Consider the following 24,077-nt stretch of genomic DNA (forward strand, 5'->3'; position numbering starts at 1 on the left):
TCTTTAGATTAAACATTGATCTTGACCCTTGTGAAATGCAGCTATGTTACCAGAAGGAGTAAGCTGTAAGTTCATTAACCTTTAAACATTAATGAAACATATCAGATGATTTTTCTCTCCCTTTCACATGAGCAGTGAGAATCTGGTCATATGGGGGAACACTAAAGAGGAACTAACATCAAAGTCAAATTTACCTTCTTAGAAATTCTGTGTAGCACAAGCCCTGTCTGGAAAGCTTATAACTGAGTTCCAGTTTCGATTTCACTGGACCAATCTGCAGCATGCTCAAAGGTATATTCAAATGTCAAGGCAAGGACAGTTGCTATAGAGCTTAGTTCCTTCTTTCATTTGATTAGACACATAAAGGGGTCATGTTCATCAACATGTTTATTTTTTTAAATGACAGAATGACAACCTCAACAAGCTGAAGAAAAATTGGGATATCCTTGGGCATGTAACTGAAGGGTCCAGAAGAGCTGCTGACTACCAACAGAGATGGGGGTTCTTGTGCCACGTGTCGTTATCGAAAACCTCAGCCTGTCTGTTCTGCTTTCTTGTTTCCTCTCTTTTTCTCTGTCTTGTCTTTTTCTCTGTCTTGTTTCCTCTCTGTCTTTTTCTCTGACTCTCTTTCTCCTCCTCAGCCATCCAATCTCCTCTCTCTCCATGTCTCGGCTCTGCTTTTCCCTATGTTGCCTTTATACTCTGAAAATGTCTATTCTCTCTCTGGTAAAATACATGGTACCCTACAGAGCTCCAGGGATACATTGTTTGTGCCATAGCCTACAGTTTATTAGAGAAAGGGTACAGCACAAGTCCTGAGAATGAGCCTGACTGGCTGAAGTTGGCTGACTTTCCCATCCCTGCAATCTTTCTAAATAGGCAGATATGTTCCCTGTTTCCCATAGAGGCGAGGGCTTCTCTTACCAGAAGAGGGGAAAGGAAAAGGCTTTATGCAGGTGAATCCACGACTTCCACAATCTATTTCAGGGTTCTATTTGGATTGGTGGGTTTAATGAACACTGTACTTCATTGCTTCACAGTGGATGGCAACATTTCTATTTCACATTGATGTTATATTTTTTGAAAATTTGTATAGCAGAGGTAGAAGAGGAGAAAGAGGTGGAGGGGAAGAAAGCAATGCTATAATTCTATTGTCTATTCGAAGAATACAACAGCTGAATTATTGTCCTTCAAATTATTATTTTTATTTTATTTATTTATTTATTTTGAGACGGAGTCTTGCTCTGTCACCCAGGCTGGAGTGCAGTGACGCAATCTCGGCTCACTGCAAGCTCCGCCTCCCGGGTTCACGCCATTCTCCTGCCTCAGCCTCTCCGAGTAGCTGGGACTACAGGCGCCCGCCACCATGCCTGGCTAATTTTTTTTTTGTATTTTTAGTAGAGACGGGATTTCACTGTGGTCTCGATCTCCTGACCTCGTGATCCGCCTGCCTCGGCCTCCCAAAGTGCTGGGATTACAAGCGTGAGCCACCGTGCCCGGCCCAAATTATTATTTTTTAAAGAAAAAGCCCTTTTCAAAACTAGAAATGTGCTATTTTTGATAAAGTCGGAGATCCAAATTCCAATGTCACTGCTGCATTATCAGAGTTAAAAGGTAGTTATATCTAGTTAAGGATTGAGTGCCGGAATAAAATTTGTAAAACAAAATGAAAAGTTCTAGGCTTGGTTTGATTCTAACTCTTTAAGAGATCTTTGTTGCTTAATCTTTATTTATTTATTTATTTATTTATTTATTTATTTATTTATTTATTTATTTTTGAGACGTAGTCTCACTCTGTCGCTCAGGCTGGAGTGCCGTGGTGCAATCTCAGCTCACAACAACCTCTGCCCAGGGGTTCAAGCAATTCTCCTGCCTCGGGCTCCCAAGTAGCTGGGATTACAGTTGTGCACCATCATGCCTGGCTAATTTTTAGCCACCATTCCCAGCTAATTTTTGTATTTTTTTGTAGAGACGGGGTTTTGCCATGTTTCCCAGGCTGGTCTCAAACTTCTGACCTCAAGTGATCTGCCAGCCTTGACCTCCCAAAGTGCTAGGATTACAGGTGTGAGCCACTGTGCCTGGCCTCATTTTTTAAAATGAATATATATATATATACACACACGTATATGTATATATGTATATGTGTATATATATACCTATATGTATATATGTATATGTGTATATATATACGTATATGTATATATATATTAGTGACCATTTATGACACTAATGATGGTCAAAGATGTCTACACATACAAGCTTAGCATTATAAAGTTTCTAATGCAGAAGAAATGTAGATTCTAGTCATCTTTTCTCACTCGGATGCATTTCTTGAAGACTTGCTGAGTAATGTATTTGGTACACTCTTGGTGTTGGCTACAAATAGGTAAGTAGAGAGAGGGCATGATCATTCCCACAAAGTTAGTGAAGTAAAGGACAGTCTTCCCAGGGACGACACAGTAGAGCCCTTCCCACTACTTTCTTATTCCTTATTTTTTATTTTTTCAGGAAGCCCCAGTTGTCAGGCGTGGTGGCTCATGCCTATAATCCTGGCACTTTGGGAGGCTGAAGCAAGCAGAGAGCTTGAGCTCAGGAGGAGTTCAAGACCAGCCTGGGAAACATGGCAAAACTCTGTCTCCACAAAAAATATAAAAATTAGCTGCGTATGGTGGTGCACGCCTGTAGCTACTTAGGAGGAGGCTGAGGTGGGAGGATCACCTGACCCTGGGGAGGTCGAGGCTACAGTAAGCAGTGTTCATGCCACTGCACTCCAGCCTGGACATGAGTGAGGTCCTGTTTCAGAAAACAAAAAACAAAAAACAAAAAAACCCAGAAGCCCCAGCCCCAGTCAAAAAACTTAAAGTCCAATAGGCATAAAATTACAGCTAAAACAATTTCTAAACGTTTGGTCTCACGTACTTTGGGTAGTACTGACAAAGATCATTGCTGTCTGTCATGCCAGACCCTTACACTGACTACAATAGGGATGATACTGTGTCTAAGAGGCTGAAGAGACCCAGAGATAGTGAATGAGACATAGGGATTTTGGGGGTACTTACATGTAGGGGTGGCCCAGTGGAGGTGGGCTGAACAGGAGAACCTCTACTATTTGTAAAAAGCATGCAGTTGACGTGGCATTTTTTACTTAGCACCCTCTACCTAGAAACCTCCATTTAACCCAAAACAAAGGGCCTCAATCTCCTATATGACCTGTGTTCTAAGGGCTGGGAATTTAAACATCCTTCACAGATAAGGAGTGAATCTCTGGGTTGGCCACTCTCGGATTCCTTAGCACAGAACTCTGAACACACATTCTTCTTAGACCATAGGGTCACTCTTCAGGGTACGTGTAAGTTAGGTTATTGCTATCAGGTGCATTTGCCATACACTGTCTCACTTTTAAATATATGATAATTTTGAAAGAATTTCAAGCTTTTCAAAGTTACAAAAACAGTACAGATTTCCCATACACCTTTCACCCAGATTGCCCTAATATTAACGTCTTATATAACCAGAGTACAATGATCAAACTAGGAAATTAACATTGGTATAGTACAATACTATTAAGTAAATTACAGATTTCATTTAGATTTCCCCAGTTTTATCTAATATCCTTTTTTTCTGTCCCAGGATCCAATCCAGGATCCCACATTTTGTAGTCATGTCTCCTTGATTTTTTCCAGCGGATGACAGTTTCTCAGTCTTCCCTTATCTTTTGTAACCTGGACACTTTTGAAGAGTACTGGTCAGTGATTTTGTAGAATGTCTCTTGATTTGGCATTGATTAAGACATGATGTCTTGGCCAGGCATGGTGGCTCATACCTCTAATCCCAGCACTTTGGGAGGCTGAGGAGGGTGGATCACCTGAAGTCAAGAGTTCAAGACCAGCCTGGCCAACATGGTGAAACCTGTCTCTACTAAAAAGTACAAAAATTAGCCGGGCATGGTGATGAGCACCTGTAATCCCAGCTACTCAGGAGGAGACAGGAGAATCACTTGAACCCAAGAGGAGGAGGTTGCAGGGAGCTGAGATTGTGCCACTGCACTCCAGCCTGAGCAACGACAGTGAAACTCTGTCTCAAAAAAAAAAAAAAAAAGACATGATGTCTTAATTCTGATTATTTTATCCTTGATTGTTTGGTTAAGTCAGTGTCTGCTGGGTTTCTTCACTGCATTATCCATTCTCACACTGCTGTGAAGAAATCCCGGAGACTGGGTAATTTATAAAGAAAAGAGGTTTAATTGACTCACAGTTCCACATTGCTGGGAAGGCCTCAGGAAACTTACAACCATGGCAGAAAGCAAAGGGGAAGCAAGTACCTTCTTCACAAGGCAGCAGGACAGAGTGAGTTTCAGCAGGGGAACTGCCGGATGCTTCTAAAACCATCAGATGTCATGCTCCCATGATTCAGCGACCTACTGGGTCACTCCCACGACACGTGGGGGTAATGGGGATTACAATTCAAGATGAGATTCAGGTGGGGACACAGCCAAACCATATCATCCACTATAAAGTAACTACTTTTTCCCTTTATAATTAATAAATGTCTTGGAGGAGTTATTTTAAGACTATGCAGATATCCTGTTTCTCCTCAAATTTTGCTAATTTTGGCATCTCTTCAAATTTTGCTAAAATTGATAGATCATGTCCATGATAGTGATTATATGTTATTTTATTTTGTTGTTTAAAGAGACTCAGGGAGAGAGATCACAAATTATTAACTGGAGTGCTCTGTAAGGAACAACCCCTTCTTAATTTGTTTATATGTTATTTATTTTTATTGGTACAGAGTTACAGGTATTTATTCTATTCCGTGAGTTATGATCCAACTTTTTTTATTTTTAAGTTAAGTGTAAAGACAGGGGCTTGCTCTGCTGCTCAGGCTGAAGTGCAGTGGTTCGATGGTAGCTCATTGCAGCCTCAAACTCCTGGGCTCAAGCGACCCTCCCAACTTAGACTCCAAAGTCACTAGGACTACAGGCATCTGGCTAAGTTTTGTTTGTTTGTTTGTTTGTTTGTTTTTTGAGATGGAGTCTTACTCTGTCACCCAGGCTGGAGTACAGTGGCACAATCTCGGCTCACTGCAACCTCCGCCTCCTGGGTTCAAGCAATTCTCTTGCCTCAGCCTCCTGCCGGCTAAGTTTTTAAAAAAAAAATTTGTAGAGACTGTGTCTCACTATGTTGCCCAAGCTGCTGTTGAATTTCTGGCCTCAAGTGATCCTCCTGTCTCAAACTCCCAAAGTGTTGGCATTACAGGCGTGAGCTACCATGCCTAGCCCAAAATTCTTATCATTTATTTTGTTGCTGAAACTGTTCCAGCTTTGGTTACTGGCTGCTACAAAAAGAAAACACCTTAGTTTTTCTATATTCACACACTTCTGACACCAAACGTGTAGTCTTTCCCCTCACATTAAATAATTCTCTAACTCTCTAGACAACAACTTGGAATCCTACAATTCAATTATGATACTACCTTGAGCTACCACAGACCCCATGGATTGAAAGCTCAGTCCTGTTATGGTAGGTAGGTGGTCAGACATCAGCAGGATAGGAAAGGCCCCTCCCACCACCAGGAATGTCAGGTACCCATCAGGTGATGGTCAGGTAGTTGTTAACTGCACTCTAAAATAATAATTGGTCACAGCTGGTGCCAGGGAATGATCATCTCCCAATAGATAGTAAAAACCTGAAACTGGGTGATCAGCAGCTTCCTGATAAGATCTCAGGAGCTGGAGAAGTGAGCTCAAGCATGTGCACTAAGAGTCAAAATGGTGGAGTTTAACTAGTATATGACCTTTTAGGGACATTTGACCGGTAAGGGATGAATGCCTCAAGTGAGCGTGCATACACCTCCAGTAAACACACTGTGCATGCTCGCCTCCCAAGTGCTAGCAGGCCACTGTGTGTGATGACAGCCCACCCCAAGGGGAGAATCAGGGAAGAAGGAACACAAGACCTTGGAAATATACCCACATATAAAACTATAAGTCAAAGGTCAAAACTGTGCAGTGGTCTTTCAAGTTGCCCGCTTGGCCCTACTTTCCTTTTGTTCTGGCTCTAAAGCTTTTTAATAAACTTTCATTCCTCTTCTAAAACTGGTCTCAGTATCTCCTTCTGTCTTATGTCTCCTTGGTTGAATTCTTTCTTCCGAGGAGGCAAGAATTGAGTTTGCTGCAGATCTGTACAGATTCACCATCGCTATGTACTTTGATGCTGTGTGACTCAGATACCTTTGGCTGCTGATGTTTGGCTGTCACAAGACTGTCCCCCACTTTAGATGTCATTCACAAGTAGTGATTCCTAAGTTATGTGCACTTCTCTCCAACTTGGCTACAAATCAGGGCTTCTCACAACCCTCTCCTCAATTTGCTATAATATGTCACAGAACTCAGGGAAGTGCATACTCTTTACTGGTTTATTATAAAAGGTACAACTTAGGAACAACCAAATGGAACAGATGCATAAGGCAAGCTATAGGGGTACATGGGGTTTTGAACCTCTATGCCCTATGTACACCAGCACCTGGTTGTGTTCAGGAATCTGGAAGCTCTCTGACCTCTTCAGTTAGGGTTTTTATGGAGGCTTCCTTATATAGGCATGACTGATTAAATTACTGGCCATTGGTGATTAACTCAACCTGCAGTCCCTCTTCCTCCCAAAAGGTCAGGGCTTGGGGATGAAAGTTTCAACCCTTTAATTACTTGGCTGGTCTTCCTGGCAACCAGCTCCCCATCCTAAGGGGTTACCCCAAAGCCACCTTAGTAAAGCATAAACTCTATGTGGTTGAAGGGGGCCTGTTAAAAATAACAAAATATGTGCCTTTCACCTTTATTGGTCTGAGCTATTTTAGGAACTGGGAGCAAGGATCAAATATTACAACAAAAGATGCTCCTCTGGCTCCTATCACTTAGGATATTACAGGAGTTCTAGGGTCTTTGGCCAGGAGCCAAGGGTTAAAACAAAAAAATATATAACTTATTATATCACAATATCACAGATGCTCTCTCACGTTGTACTCTTTCACCTCTTATGACTAGAAGTGAAGGAATGGCAGGGAATTATGTGTTTTTCACGCAGTAGTGGGCCATCTGAGAAGCACTATGCAGAAGTTTCTCATGCAATTCTCACCACAGCCCTATGAGGTATGCATTAATATCTCTAGTCAACACAGATTATGGATCTCAGGCAGCCTGACGAAGACCACAAAGCAAATTTGGGTATAAATAGGATTTAGACCTGGGCTTGTCTGACTTTGGAGCCTCTTTCTCATACACCAGACTGCTTTGCTTTAAGGACTCAGGCCTTTCTTTAGGGAATTGGTCTAGTAAGTGAATGCTTAGTATGTGTCCTCTATCACTTCCCTCCCCATCTCTCTTTTCCCAAGTCTCTTTTCTCTCTTCCCCAGAGGGACTGGAGTCTTAGAATCACAAACTATGAGGGCTGTAGGGGATGTTAGAGAAATTCTCTTCCAAATCTCTTACAACATAAGCGAGGAAAATGTGGCTCAACCTGGGGATATAGCTAGATATTGAGCTTTGATTGGATCCCAGGACCCCTGACTTATAATCCAATATTCTCTCCCTCAAATTATCAGAGCCAAGCTCTGGCAGATAGAGTCTATCTTCTTTCTCTGAGCTTGGAGAAAGGCATTTTGGAATCTGAAGATTTTCCAAGCACATCAGAACTACAGAGAGGGATTCCCAGGCAAGATGGCCGAATAGGAACAGCTCCGGTGTGCAGCTCCCAGTGAGACCAAAGCAGAAGGCGAGTGACTTCTGCATTTCCAACTGAGGTACCCAGTTCATCTCACAGGGACTGGTTAGACAGTGAGTGCAGCCCACGGACGGTGAGCAGAAGCAGGGTGGGGCATTGCCTCACCTGGGAAGCTAAAGGGGTTGAGGAACTCCCTTCCCCAGCCAAGGGAAGCCATGAGGGAACGTGCCGTGAGGGATGGTGCACTCTTTATTTACACAGTGAGGGGAAAACCGTCTACTCAAGCCTCAGTAATGGTGGACGCCCCTCCCCCCACCAAGTTCGAGTGTCCGAGGTTGATTTTAGACTACTGTGCTGGCAGCGAGAATTTCAGGCCAGTGCTGATACTACACTTTTCCGAGGTGTTACTACACTTTTCCCTGGTCTTCGCAACCAGATACTACACTTTTCTCACAGTTTTCACTACCCTCAGACCAGGAGATTCCCTCAGGTGCCTACGCCACCAGGGCCCTGGGTTTCAAGCACAAAACTGGGCAGATGTTTGAGCAGACACTGAGCTAGCTGCAGGGGTTTTTTTTTTTTTCATACCCCAGTGGTGCCTGGAACACCAGCGAGACAGAATCATCCACTCCCCTGGAAAGGGGGCTGAAGCCAGGGAACCAAGTTGTCTAGCTCACAGATCCCACCCCCACAGAGTCCAGCAAGCTAAGATCCATTGACCTGAATTCTCACTGCCAGCAGAGCAGTCTGAAGTCGACCTGGGACACTGGAGCTTGGTGCAAGGAGGGGTATCTACCATTACTGAGGCTTGAGTAGGCAGTTTTCCCCTCACAGTGTACATAAAGCAGCTGGGAAGTTCGAACTGGGCAGAGGGAAGTTCGAACTGGGCAGAGGGAAGTTCGAACTGGGTGGAGCCCACTGCAGCTCCCCAAAGCCGCTGGAGCCAGACTGCCTCTCTAGATTCCTCCTTTCTGGGCAGGGCATCTCTGAAAGAAAGGCAGCAGCCCCAGTCAAGGGCTTATAGATAAAACTCCCATTTCCCTGGGACAGAGCACCTGGGGGAAGGGGCAGCTGGGGGCACAGCTTCAGCAGACTTAAATGTTCCTGCTTGCTGGTTCTGAAGAGAGCAGCATATCTCCCAGCACAGCGCTCAAGCTCTGCTAAGGGACAGACTGCCTCCTCAAGTGGGTCCCTGACCCCTGTGGGTCCCTGACCCCTGTGCCTCCTGACAGGGACACACCTCCCAGCAGGGGTCGACAGACACCTCATACAGGAGAACTCCGGCTCACATCTGGTGGGTGCCCCTCTGGGAGGAAGCTTCCAGAGGAAGGAGCAGGCAGAAATCTTTGCTGTTCTGCAGCCTCTGCTGGTGATACCCAGGCAAAGAGGATCTGGGGTGGACCTCCAGCAAACTCCAGCAGACCTGCAGAAGAGGGGCCTGACTGTTAGAAGGAAAACTAACAAATAGAAAGCAATACCATCAACATCAACAAAAAGGACAACCACACAAAAACCCCATCCGAAGGTCACCAACATCAAAGACCAAAGGTAGATAAATCCAAAAAGATGAGGAAAAACCAGAGCAAAAAGGTTGAAAATTCCAAAAACCAGAACACCTCTTCTCCTCCAAAGGATCACAACTCCTTGCCAGCAAGGGAACAAAACTGGATGGAGAATGAGTTTGATGAATTGACAGAAGTAGGCTTCAGAAGGTGGGTAATAACAAACTCCTCCAAGCTAAAGCAGCATGTTCTAACCCAATGCAAGGAAACTAAGAACCTTCATATAACATTACAAGAACTGCTAACTAGAACAACCAGTTTAGAGAAAAACATAAATGACGGATGGAGCTGAAAAACACAGCACGAGAACTTCGTGAAGCATACACAAGTATCAATAGCAGAATGAAACAAGTGGAAGAAAGGATATCAGAGATTGAAGATGAACTTAATGAAATAAATCATGGAGACGAGATTAGAGAAAAAAAGAGTGAAAAGGAACAAACAAAGCCTCCAAGAAATATGGGACTATGTGAAAAGACCAAGCCTACGTTTGATTGGTGTACCTGAAAGTGACGAGGAGAATGGAACCAAGTTGGAAAACACTCTTCAGGATATTATCCAGGAGAACTTCCCCAACTTAGCAAGACAGGCCAACATTCAAATTCAGGAAAATACAGAGAACACCACAAAGATACTCCTTGAGAAGAGCAACCCCAAGACACATAATAGTCCGATTCACCAAGCTTGAAATGAAGGAAAAAACGTTAAGAGCAGCCAGAGAGAAAGGTTGAGTTACTCACAAAGGGAAGCCCATCAGACTAACAGCGGATCTCTTTGCAGAAACCCTCTAAGCCAGAAGACAGTGGGGGCCAATATTTAACATTCTTAAAGAAAAGAATTTTCAACCCAGGACTTCACATCCAGTCACCACCAGTGCTGCCTTACAAGAGCTCCTGAAGGAAGCACTAAATATGGAAAGTAAAAACTGGTACCAGCCACTGCAAAAACATGCCAAAATGTAAAGACCATCAACACTATGAAGAAACTGCATAAACTAATGGGAAAAATAACCAGCTAGCATCATAATGACAGGATCAAATTCACACATAACAATATTAACCTTAAATGTAAATGGGCTAAATGCCCCAATTAAAAGACACAGACTAGCAAATTAAATAAAGAGTGAAGGCCCATCAGTGTGCTATATTTAGGAGACCCATCTCACGTGCAAAGACACACATAGGCTCAAAATAAAAGGATGGAGGAAGATTTACTGAGCAAATGGAAAGCCAAAAAAAGCAGGGGTTGCAATCCTAGTCTCTGATAAAACAGACTTTAAACCAACAAAGATCAAAAAAGACAAAGAAGGGCATTATATAATGGTAAAGGGATCAATGCAACCAGAAGAACTAACTACCCTAAATATATATGCACCCAATACAGGAGCACCCAGATTCATAAAGCAAGTTCTTAGAGACCTACAAAGAGAATTACACTCCCACACAATAAAAGTGGGAGACTTTAACACCCCACTGTCAATATTAGATCAATGAAACAGAAAATTAACAAGGATATTGAGGACTTGAACTCAGCTCTGGACCAAGTAGACCTAGTAGACATCTACAGAACTCTCCACCCCAAATCAACAGAATATACATTCTTCTCAGCACCACATTGCACTTATTCTAAAATTGACCACGTAATTGGAAGTAAAGCACTCCTCAGCAAATGCAAAATAACAGAAATCATAAGAAACAGTTTCTCAGACCACAGTGCAATCAAATTAGAACTCAGGATTGAGAAACTCACTCAAAACCACACAACTACATGGAAACTGAACAACCTGCTCCTGAATGACTACTGGGTAAATAACAAAATGAAGGCATAAATACAGAAGTTATTTGAAACCAATGAGAACAAAGACACAACATACCAGAATCTCTGGGACACAGCTAAAGCAGTGTTTAGAGGGAATTTATAGCACTAAATGCCCATAGCAGAAAGCGGGAAAGATCTAAAACCGACACCCTAACATCAAAATTAAAAGAACTAGAGAAGCAAGAGCAAACAAATTCAAAAGCTAGCATAAGACAAGAAATAATTAAGACCAGGGCAGAACTGAAGGAGATAGAGACATGAAAAACCCTTCAAAAAATCAATGAATCCAGGAGCTAGTTTTTTGAAAAGATTAACAAAATAGACCACTAGTCAGACTAATAAAGAAGAAAAGAGAGAATAATCAAATAGACATAATAAAAAATGGTAAAGAGGAGGATATCACCACTGATCCCACAGAAATACAAACTATCATCACATCAGAGAATACTATAAACACCCTCTATGCAAATAAACTAGAAAATCTAGAAGAAATGGATAAATTCCTGGACACATACACCCTCACAAGTCTAAGCCAGGAAGAAGTCAAATCCCTGAATAGACCAATAACAAGTTCTAAAATTGAGGCAATAATTAATGGCCTACCAACTAAAAAAAGCCCAAGACCAGATGGATTCACAGCCGAATTCTACCAGAGGTACAAAGCGGAGCTCATACCATTCCTCCTAAAACTACTCCAAACAACACAAAAAGAGAGACTCCTCCCTAACTCATTTTATGAGGCCAGCATCATTCTGATACCAAAACCTGGCAGAGACACAACAAAAAAAGATAATTTCAGGACAATATCCCTGATGAACACCGATGCAAAAATCTTCAATAAAATCCTGGCAAACCGAATCCAGCAGCAGCACATTAAAAAGCTTATTGACCACGATCAAGTCGGCTTCATCCCTGGTATGCAAATCTGGTTCAACATACGCAAATCAATAAACATAATGCATCACGTAAACAGAACCAATGACAAAAACTACATGATTATCTCAATAGATGGAGAAAAGGCCTTTGATAAAATTCAACACCCCTTCATGCTAAAACCTCTTAATAAACTAGGTATTAATTAAACATATCTCAAAAATGAGAGCTATTTATGACAAACTCACAGCCAATATCATACCGAATGGACAAAAAGCTGGAAGCATTCCCTTTGAAAACCAACACAAGACAAGGATGCCCCCTCTCACCACTCCTATTCAACATAGTATTGGAAGTTCTGGCCAGGGCAATCAGGCATGAGAAAGAAATGAAGGGGATTCAAATAGAAAGAGAGGAATTCAAATTATCTCTGTTTTGCAGATGACAAAATTGTATATTTAGAAAACCCCATTGTCTCAGCCCAAAAACTTCTTAAGCTGATAAGCAACTTCAGCAAAGTCTCAGCATACAAAATCAATGTGCAAAAATCACAAGCATTCCTATACACCAATAATAGAGAGCCAAATCATGAGTGAACTCCCATTCACAATTGCTACAAAGAGAATAAAATACCTAGGAATATAACTTACAAGGGATGTGAAGGACCTCTTCAAGGAGAACTACAAACCACTGCTCAAGGAAAGAAGAGAGGAAACAAACAAATGGAAAAACATTCCATGCCCATGGATAGGAAGAATCAATATTGTGAAAATGGCCATACTGCCCAAAGTAATGTATAGATTCAATGCTATTCCCATCAAGCTACCATTGACTTTCTTCACAGAATTAGAAAAAACTACTTTAAATTTCATATGGAACCAAAAAAGAGCCTGCATAAAGACAATCCTAAGTAAAAAGAACAAAGCTGGAGGCATTACAATACCTGCCTTCAAACTATATACTACAAGGCTGCAGTAACCAAAACAGCATGGTACTGGTACCAAAACAGTTATACAGACCAGTGGAACAGAACAGAGGCCTAAGAAATAATACCACACATCTATAACCATCTGATCTTTGACAAACCTGACACAAACAAGCAATGGGGATAGGATGCTCTATTTAATAAATGGTGCTGGGAAAAACGGCTAGCCATATGCAGAAAACTGAAACTGGACCCCTTCCTTACACCTTATACAAAAATTAACTCAAGATGGATTAAAGATTTAAATGTAAGACCTAAAACTACAAAAACTCTAGACAAAAACCTAGGCAATACCATTTAGGACATAGGCATGGGCAAAGACTTCATGACTAAAACACCAAAAGCAATGTCAACGAAAGCCAAAATAGACAAATGGGATCTAATCAAATTAAAGAGCTTCTGCACAGCAAAATAAACTATCAGCAGAGTGAACAGGCAACCTACAGAATGGGAGAAAATTTTTGCAATCTATCCATCTGACAAAGTGCTAATATCCAGAATCTACAAGGAACATAAACAAATTTACAAGAATAAAACAAACAACCCCACAAAAAGTGGGCGATGGATATGAACAGACACTTCTCAAAAGAAGACATTTATGCAGTCAACAAACATGAAAAAAAAGCTCATCATCACTGGTCATTAGAGAAATGCAAACCAAAACCACAATGACATACCATCTCACTCTAGTTAGAATGGTGATTATTAAAAAGTCAGGAAACTACAGATGCTGGCAAGGATATGAAGAAATAGGAATGCTTTCACACTGTTGGTGGGAGTGTAAATTAGTTCAACCATTATGGAAGACGGTGTGGTGATTCCTCAAGGATCTAGAACCAGAAATACCATTTGACCCAGCAATCCCATTACTAAGTATGTACCCAAAGGATTATAAATCATTCTACAATAAAGACACATGCACACGTACATTTATTGCAGCATTATTCACAATGACAAAGACTTGGAATCAACCCAAATGCTCATCAATGATAGACTGGTCAAAGAAAATGTGGCACATATACACCATGGAATACTATGTGGCCATAAAAAAGAATGAGTTCATGTGTTTTGCAGGGACATGGATGAAGCTGGGAACCATCATGCTCAGCAAACTAACATAGGAACAGAAAATCAAACACTGCATGTTCTCACACATAAGTGGGAGATGAACAATGAGAACACAGGCACACAGGGAGGGGAACATCACACATCAGGGCCTGTTGGGGGATGGGGGGCAATGGGAGGGATGACATTAGGAGAAATACCTAATGTAGATGATGGGTTGATGGGTGCAGCAAACCACAATGGCACATGTATGCCTATGTAACGTTTGGCATATTTGGCAAATGTACCCTAGAACTTAAAGTATAATAATTTAAAAAAATTTAAAAAAAGAACTATAGAGAAACTGGTAGCTGCACTGGCAAAAACAAGGATGGCACCATTCATTGATTGATCACCTAGGTCCCTAGGGTACTAGGGCAGGGGCTTTACATCTATGCTATCTGTGACCCACATGACAAAAGTACATGACTATTATTATTATATTCATTTTGCTGAAGAGGAAGCTGAGGTAAGAGAGGCCAAGCTACTCGGTTAAGATCACATCATAAGTGCTAGCACCACTTCGTGTGATTCAAGCGGCACTCAACATGGGAAGTGTGTGGTTCCTGAAAGAGGTTATAAGGTCTTAACAGGCAGAAAGAGCTTGACGCTGGGGGCAAAGGGGAGGCAGAGTTCTGGAGTTTTTGGAACTTCTGGTGTTATTGGGAAAGTCTGTCTTTACACCAAGCTGGGGTTCTGGGTAAGGTTTTTAGCTTTAAGGAAAGTGACAAAGACAGGAAATTACAGAATGGTGGATGAAAGCTAGGGTTCTTGAGTGAGTCACATCTGGGCTAGAGATGAGAATGACAATGATCTGTTTCCTTGTGCAAAGTACCTGACCTCTTTGAATGGCAACATTCTCACCTGTCAAATGGGAGTAACAGACATATCACCCTCATAAGGTTTTGTCAAAATTAACTGATGTAATATATGTAAAAATATTCAAAAATGCCACAGTAATGTAAATTTCAGATACAGTGTAATTGGCAATTGTCTCCCGGGCTCTGGAACTCCCAGCTGCCTGGCTACAATTTGGCCGGCTCAGATCATTTCACCAACCTGGCAATAACCTTGCATTTTACGTGGTTGAATTTTGGGTGGAGATTTACTCAACAATGCTTGATACATTGCAAATCTTTATAAAATGTATAATAGTAATAATAATAACAATAAAAGAAGAAAGAGAAAAAAAGAAAATTAATCAGAGGACCAAGCCTGAGTTCCTAAATATGGTTCCCAATTTAGAAAGAAGCCCTCACCTATTTCCTCAAAGCCATGAGGATTGTAATTCAGGAGAGCCACAGGAGCCCAGCAATCAGTCCTGGGATTCTGAGGCTGTTTATATCCTCTTTGTCTGATGTGGAGAATAGCACAGGAAATACAGGCTGACCCTTCACGAAGGGAATCCAGCGCACCTGAGGGCCATTGAAAAATAGACCTAAAAGAAATGAGATAAAGATTGATAATTCCCTCAGTGCTAAAGACATTTTAAACCAGGGAGATGTTAAAAGGGTTATAACGATTCCGTATATCACAGTACAAACTCTCCTGACAATATTTTTGAGGCTTCTTGACAATTGCCCGGATAGAATTGATACTTGATTGTACATAATCTGCCTAATACAAATCTATTTCAATTGTGGCATTTTAAAAGTTATTTCTAGTACTTCAAATAGCTTAAAAGGAGAGTTTTCTTTTGTACAGCTAAATCACAATAATTGGTTTAAAACTGAATGGAAATGCACTGATTATCAATTAAGCAATGGGATTGATAAAAGCATGGCACTTGGTTGTTTTCAAGCTTTTTCTTTCTTCCTGATACTCCATATTTACTTCTATCAATCTAGTGATTAGAAAAACAAAGTTCTAGTAAATGATGAAAATGTTATACAAACAAGAGCTATGGAGTAAAAACTGTATTGTGCCAAGTAATGATGCTCTGTTCATTTCAATGTGTTTGTCAGCAAGTATACATAGCAATTTTCATTATGTGCTTTTACTAGAAATAAATATGGACCCACATTAAGGGAAAAACCATTGCTTATTTCCTCTTCCCAGGAACCCCATTTGGCTGCATCTTCAATCTACGACTTCCACATTCTGTTGATACTGTTACAGCCAGAAACCTACAGAGTAATTAGTTTAGGTTTTGTCTACATAGCACCAACAGAAGCAATTGGAAAGTGAAAAATTCAGCCAAATAATTGGGCTTTGTGTGTGGAGGTTTCTCCATGACTTTAAATAGCCAGTTAGCTCTTTTTTTGTTCTGTGAAAGGAAAATGCATTTGGACTAATTGGCTCTTTTATCACCATGTGGACCCCATTATCAATAATTGGCCTAGGAGAGTTAAGTATGTTGGAGTGTTTCTTTGTGATGGAATGGGGAAGAAAGAAGGAAGAGAATTGCTGAGAAACAAGAAAAAAGGCTAGAGGAAGGTTAGCCGAGGAAGAACAGAGTGAGGGTAGGAATGAAGGGTAGAGGTGACAGACAGTCTATTTAAGATCCACCATGTGTTAGCAGTACTATCCTTGGTTCTGTACGTTTTAATCTCTTCTCCACATTGCATCAATTCTACAGCTCAGTGGTTTTCAAACTTTAGTTTGTATCAAAGCACCCCAAGGGGCTTGGTAAACACAGTTTCTGATTTTGTACATCTGGGGTACGGCTCAAGAATTTGCATTTCTAATAGGTTTCCAGGTGCCGCTGGTGCTGCTGTTCTCAAGACTGCACTCTGAGAGTGTGACCTACAGAAAGCATTTTAGGTTGAATTGGTGGATGAGAAGCTAACTCCAAGGCCACATGTGTACTGAGTAGGGAGTGGAGCTAAGACTGAAACTCATATCTCTCTGTTTCCATATTCCACACTTCCTTTCCAGAAAGAAAGGTTAATGTGAACCTGAGAGGGAATGCCAATGGGCATTTTAAAATCTGTCTTACTTTATTCCTTTACGGCATGGACACTGCTGACCTTGTTTCTGGAAATATTACCTCTTTGGTGTCCTGTGAGTTCATTCTCTTCATTCTTTACTCATTCTCCAGCAGTTTTTTTTTTTTTGAGACAGAGTCTTGCTGTATCACCCAGGAGTGTGGTGGCACAATCTCGGCTCACTGCAACCTCCGCCTCCCAGGTTCAAGCCATTTTCCTGCCTCAGCCTCCCAGGTAGCTGGAATTACAGGCATGTACCATCATGCCTGGCTAATTTTTTGTATTTTTAGTAGAGATGGGGTTTCACCATGTTGGCGAGGCTGGTTGTGAACTCCTGACCTCAAGTGATCTGCCAGTGTCAGCCTCCCAAAGTTCTGGGATTACAGGCACGAGTTACCATGCCCAGCCTCTAGCAGACCTTTAAACGTTTATGTTTCCTGAGGATCCATCCTTGGCTTTGTTCTCTTACTTTGGTAAGATACTATTTTAGTAGATGAACAGATTTGGTTTTTCTGGTATTTGATGAGTGACTAACGCTGTTGAGAATTAAACCTGAGATACTTGTTGCTTCATATGTGCTAGCACAGAGGAATCAGAGAAAAAGTAATCAAATTATTGGTTATTGAATTGCAAAAGCCAGAGTTAAGGTCTGAAACAATAATTTAAAAATTTGTTTGAACATCTGCATAACAGGCAGAGTGCTTACTTTCTGGTCCTTCCCACATGAAGACATATATATTTGTAGATGGTAGGGATGGAGAGGAGAGAATGACAGAGTCAACATACCTTGGGGAGGAATCAGGATTTGAAAAGATCACCTGATGGGGTGCAGTCAACACCCAGGGACAATTCATTCCCTGCTCCTGCAGCACCAGTGGGAGTCAGTGCCAGGAAGATAAAGGGAGTGAATTAGTGACCCAGGCCATCTGGCATCCAAGCAAATGGCAGGCCTGGAGAGCTTTCTTTGGTGAACTCCCTGGTGGTTAGCAGAAAGAATGCCTCCATTGACAGGAACAGCACATCTCCTATTAACTTCTCATTGGGAGACATGCCATGTGGGCCTCACCTGGTTTAGCCCCTGTTCGGTCATTCTATGGGATCACTCCTCTCAACGGCCTAAGATGCTCTTAAACACGGTGTAGGGTATGGTTTTGGGTACCGGGGGTGTGGATGCTGCTGGACAAGAAAGCATCGTGCCTCCTGCCTCCTGAGCTCATGCTTGCAGAGAGAGAGAGAGACAGACAGAGAGAGAGAGAGACTGAATTGGCTTCTGCTCTTCTCAGTAGAAACCTAAGCAGTGTTAACTCCTGCTACCAACCCACTATCTTCACACTCTCCCTTAAGGAGTGGCGTTAGGGACTATAGATATATTGTATCTCTGGCCTTACCTTCTTTCATGACCTATAAACATGTATTTCCCACTGGCCGTCTTGGAATTCCCTCAATTACCTTGATTATTTTCCTCTCCCCTTAGATTTCTCTCTAAATTTACCATTTCCCCGTTATCTCTAACTTCATTTGCCCTTTTATCTGAAGCCTCCTCCTTGACCCCTTTCACTTGCTTAACCCCTTTCAATGAGCCCTGTGACTTTACCTCTGAAATACAGTCATGCATCCCTTAACAGTGGGGATACCTTCTTAGAAATGTGGCGTTAGGCTGGGCACAGTGGCTCACACTTGTAATCCCAGCACTTTAGGAGGCCGAGGCAGGTGGATCACTTGAGGTCAGGAGTTTGAGACCAGCCTGGCCATCTCCATTCCTACCATCTACAAATGTATATGTCTTCATGTAGGAAGTACCAGTAAGTAAGCACTCTGCCTGTTATGCAGAAGTTCAAACCAATTTTTAAATTATTATTTCAGACATTAACTCTGGCTTTTGCCATTCAATAACTAAGAATTTGATTACCTTTTCTCTGATTCCTCTGTGCTAGCACATATGAAGCAATAGGTATGAAACCCCACCTCTACTAAAAATACAAAAATTAGCCGAGGGTGGTGGCAGGTGCCTGTAATCCCAGCTACTCAGGAGGCTGAGGCAGGAGATTCACTTGAACCTGGAGGCAGAGGTTGTAGTGAACTGAGATCATGCCACCGCACTCCAGCCTGGGTGACAGAGGGAGACTGTCTCAAAAAAAAAGAAAAGAAAAAAGAAAAAGAAAAGAAAAAAGAAATGCGGCATTAGGCAATTTTGTCCTTATGCAAACATCACAGATTATACTTATACAAACCTAGATGGTATAGTTTACCACATACCTAGGCTATATGCAGAAAAATGTAGAGACTACGGTTTGATTTAGATCTGAATGCCAACCATGTTATCAATAGCTATAGACAAGCGCTATCAATATCACATAGAAGGCAGTCAATAAAAGCTATCATCATCATCATCATCATCATCACCATCACAAAATCATGAGAAGCTTTTCTTGCCAACTTTATAAGATGAGGCCATTGTTATCAAGTTTATAAAATAGAAGAAGCACTTAAATAAAAATCAAGAGACCTGGCTTTTATTTTTTTGGTCTATTACTCGTTCTCCCATAATTAGCACTAGGACTTTAAGTATATTAAAAAAGTAGGATGCAAAAAGTCATCAGTTTTCTACTTTTCTAGGTTATATATTAGCTTACATAGGGATACATTAAGGCTGAAATTCAATGATCCAAGCACCCATCTCACAAGTCAGGAAAAGAACAGCAGAGTAAACCCCCAAATGCAGAAATAACAATAAAGAGCAGAAATTAATGAAGTAAAACAAACATATTTTAGCCATTTTAATGTGTGTAGAGTTATCTCACAGTGGTTTTAATTTGTAATTCCCTCACAACTAATGATGGTTAGCATCTTTTCATGTGTTTATTTGCCATCTATGTATCTTCTTTGGTGAAGTGTCTGTTTAGTCTTTTGTCTGTTTTGTTTTTTATTCTTTTTTTTTTTTTTTTTTATTCATTTTTTTTTGAGACCAAGTCTCGCTATTGTCCCCCAGGCTGGAGTGCAATGGTGCGATCTCGGCTCACTGCAACCTCCGCCTCCCGTCTTCAAGTGATTCTCCTGCCTCAGCCTCCTAAGTAGCTGGGATTACAGGGGCCTGCCACCACACGCGGCTAATTTTTGTATTTTTAGTAGAGACAGGGTTTCACCATGTTGGCCAGGCTGGTCTCGAACTCCTGACCTCAGGTGATCCACCCGCCTCAGCCTCCCAAAGTACTGGGATTACAGGCATGAGCCACTGTGCCCGGCTCCTTTTTTTTTTTTTTAAGATGGAGGTTTCAACTCCATCTTGAATTCCCAACTCTCTTGAATTCCTGGGCTCAAGAGATCCTTCCACCTCAGTCTCTGGAGTAACTGGAATTACAGGCACATGCCATCATACCCGGATGCCTTTTATTCTTGATATTGAAAATTTATGCTCTTTTTCTTGATCAGTCTAACTTGTAACTAGAGGTTTATCAATTTTATTAATCTTTTCATAGAATCAGCTTTTGATTGTTACTTTTCCCCATTGTTCATCTGTTGTTTTTATTTTATTGATTTCTTCCCTAATCTTATTCTTTTCTTCCTTCTATTTACTTTGGGTTTAATTTGCTTAACCCTTCCATTTAGCCTGCTTTCCTAAGGTGGGAGCTTAGATCATTGATTTGAGATTTTTCCACTTTTCTAATATAAGCATTTAGTGCTATACATTTTCCTCTAAGCATTGCTTTAGCAGCATCTGACAAATGTTCATGACCATTCAGTTGAAAAATATTTTCTAATTTTCAATGTAATTATTCATTTGATCTGTGGTTTGTATCAAAGTAAGTTGTTTAATTTTCATATATTTGAGGTTTGTTGATGTTTTTTAATTTCTAGTTTAATTATGTCATGATTAGAGAACACAGCGTAAAATTTCAATGTTTTCAAATACATTGGAACTTCATTAGCTCTGTATATGGTTTATTTGGGTGAACATTCCATGTGCACTTGTAAAGAAGAGATTTTCTGCAGTTGTTAAATATAATGTTCTCTAAACGTCAATTAGATTAAGATAATTGATAATGTCATTAAGATCTTCTATATTTTCCTTGATTTTTTGGTTTACTTGTTCTGTCAGTTACTGGGAATTGTGTGTTAAAACCAGCTATGACTGTGGATTTGTCTATTTCTACCTTTAGTTATGTCAGCTTTGCTTCTTATATTTTGAAGCTCTATTATTACACATGTACATGTTTTTCATTGATATATCTTCCTCATATGTGTATGTAAGTATAGAAATGATATATAATGCCATTATAAAGTGTACTGTCTTGCTTCTAATAACACTTGTTATTGAAGTCTTTTGGGTCTGATAATAATAGGGCTATTCTACTTTTCTTATGCTTATTCTTACATGATATATCTTTTTAAATCATTTTAACCTATTTGTTTCTTATAGAGTACATCTCTTTTTTGTGTTTTTATCGATATATAATAGTTATACACATTTTGGGGGTGCATGTAATATTTTGCCACATGTATGCAATGTATAATGATCAAATCAGGATAATTGGAATATTCATTAGCTCAAACATTTATCTTTGTTTTGGGAACATTATTCTTTTCTTCTAGTCATTTTGAAATATACAATAAATTATTGTTAACTGTAATCTCCCTACTAGAGTGCATCTCTTTTAGACAGTATAGAGTTAATTTTCCTTTTTTAAATTCAGCCTGCTAATCTTTACCTTTTGGTAAGAGTGTTTATTCACTCACAGTCAATGTAATCAGTAATATGGTTATATTTAGGGCTATTAATCTATCATTGTTTTTCTAATTGGATGGGTTGTTTTACTCTGATTCCAAGATTTTCTCTTTATTTTTGTCTTTCAGCAGTTTGATTATGATGATTTTAGGAAGGTTTTGTATTTATTCGCTTTGGATTTGTTAGGCTTCTTTGACCTATTAGCATTTTCTATTAAATTATTTCCTCAATTATTTTCTTCTCTTTCAATGGAATTCTAGTTATTCATATGTTGCATCATTTGCTATTGTTTCATAGATCCGAAGGCTCTGTTTATTTTTTCTTTAATCTCTTTTCTCTGTCTTCTCCAAATTTTGTAATTTCGATTAGCTTTTATATAAATCCTTCTTTCATTTTTAATCTACCACTGAGCCTATCTAATACATTTCAAAAATTTGTTATAATTTTCAGCTATAAAATTTCAGTCTTGTTTGTTGAGATTCCTATTTATTCATAGGTATCATATTTATCTTTAATTCTTGGAAGAATAATGTATATATATAGCTTAGAAGTCTCCAACTGCTAAATTCAACATCTAGGTCAACTTGAAGTCACTTTTTATTGATTTTGCCTTTATTTTTTTCTCTCTTTCTTTTTGATTATAGGTCTCATAGGGCTGTTTGTTTACATGGTTGAAAACTGGATATTGTAGATTATGAAATGTAGCAACTCTAAATTCTTTTTTATTCTTCTGAAAATTGTTGATTTTTTGTTCTAGTAAAAAGTTAACTTGCCCGGACACAAACTGCAAACTATCTTCCCTGTGAATACGGCAAGTGATTGCTGTGCCCTGTTCTTTTGGTTTCCTATCACTTCTTTTTTTATGCATGGCTTCATGTAGGTTTCTCTGGTGTCTGTGTAATTTGGTAGTGACGGCAGCAGGAGGCCACTGGAGTGGCCGCTGCTATCACTACGCTGACGGCAGCGAGGATTCTGGAGGAGTGGCGGCAGGAGCAACTGTTGGAGCAGCAGAGGTGGCGGTGGATCCCTTCTACCCCGCATCTACGAGGGAGCTACTGCGCTACCTCCACCCTTGCACGGCCAGCAGGACCCTCTCCCAGGCCTGAAGCCTCCACCACAGCCTCAGCCTCACTCCCGGCTGTGTCCCGGGGTCCCATGAGCATCTGGCCAAAGGCGCAGCCAGAACTCGCAGGGCTGGCCATGGGAACATTGGGTTCGTTTGTGCAGGGTAGGCTAGGGCTGCTGGGCCACCTGCCCCTTGCCTGCCGCCCTGGGGGCCTCCGCCATGGGCCGGGCGAGTTGTCCGCCGGTGGGGGAGCAGTGCAGTTGGGCACAGAGCGGCAGGCAGAGGGGTCCTCCAAGGTGGAGCTGGGCCTGGGGCAGTGCCCTGCTTCATAGAGCCAGTGGGAGCCAGGAGCAGGCAGGAGCCCCGCAGCTGAAGCTGCCCAAGTTGTGGCTGCAGACCCAGGCATATCTGCACTCTTGGGGGCCTGGAAAGGCCCCCCTTCCCCCTGCAGGCTCAGAGGTGTCTACTCCTGCTGCCTGGCCTCTCCCACCTGTCAGCTCCTGCTGCCAGGAGCAAAGTTGAAACTGAACCCCTGCGCTTTCCCACCCTGACTGAGTGTGTGCACACTCAGGGCAGCACTGACTCGTCAGCCTCCTGCTACCTTGGTACCCTCCAGACTTTGGGCACCAATGAACATGGGAGGGAGGCTGAGGGGTGTGCTGAGGGCAACTCGGTGCTGGCCTGCAGGAGCCCCTTGGCACAACAGCCTGGGCACCAGGAAGGGTGGCAGGAGGCAGACTCAGGCTCCTGGACGGAAGGGGTTGGGGTTCCTGGTGAAGCTCCACTTTCAAGCCAAGGAGAGCCTGAAGCCTGGGGGCTGGGCTGCCAGTCCTGTAGAACAGAGAGGGAACTTGTGGTGTCTTTTTCAGCCCATCCATGGCCACCCATGGACCAATCTGCATGCACTTTCTCCCCTCTGAGGCCCACAAAAGCCCAATCTCAGCCAGACTTGAGAAGAGGAGGCAGAGATGATGGGATGACCAGCTGCAGAGAGGAGCTACCCTCTCTGCTAAGAGCTGAACACTCATTAGGAGGACCTGCCTAACAGAGAGAAGCTACCCTCCTTGCTAAGAGTTGAACACTCCTTGGGACACCTGGCTGCAGAGAGGAGCTACCCACTGAGGGTCTGTTTTGAGCCGTTCTATTGCTCAATAAAGCTCCTCTTTGTCTTGCTCACCCACAACTTGTCTGCATACCTCATTCTTCCTGGATGGAGGACAAGAATTTGGGACCTGCCAAATGGCAGGGCAAAAACAGCTGTAATGAAAACAGGGCTGAAATATGCCCCTTGCTTGCCATGTTGT

General features: G+C 41.6%; 1 pseudogene; it reads left to right on the forward strand.

Annotated features, from left to right (window-relative positions):
- The window catches only part of LOC116810762 (large ribosomal subunit protein eL31-like), a 78,942-nt pseudogene extending 56,129 nt beyond the window's left edge, over positions 1–22,813 (forward strand).
- Positions 22,814–24,077: the final 1,264 nt, after the last annotated feature.

The sequence above is a fragment of the Hylobates moloch genome, unplaced genomic scaffold (assembly GCF_009828535.3).
Source record: "Hylobates moloch isolate HMO894 unplaced genomic scaffold, HMol_V3 SCAFFOLD_1, whole genome shotgun sequence".
In the NCBI taxonomy this organism is placed as follows: domain Eukaryota; kingdom Metazoa; phylum Chordata; class Mammalia; order Primates; family Hylobatidae; genus Hylobates; species Hylobates moloch.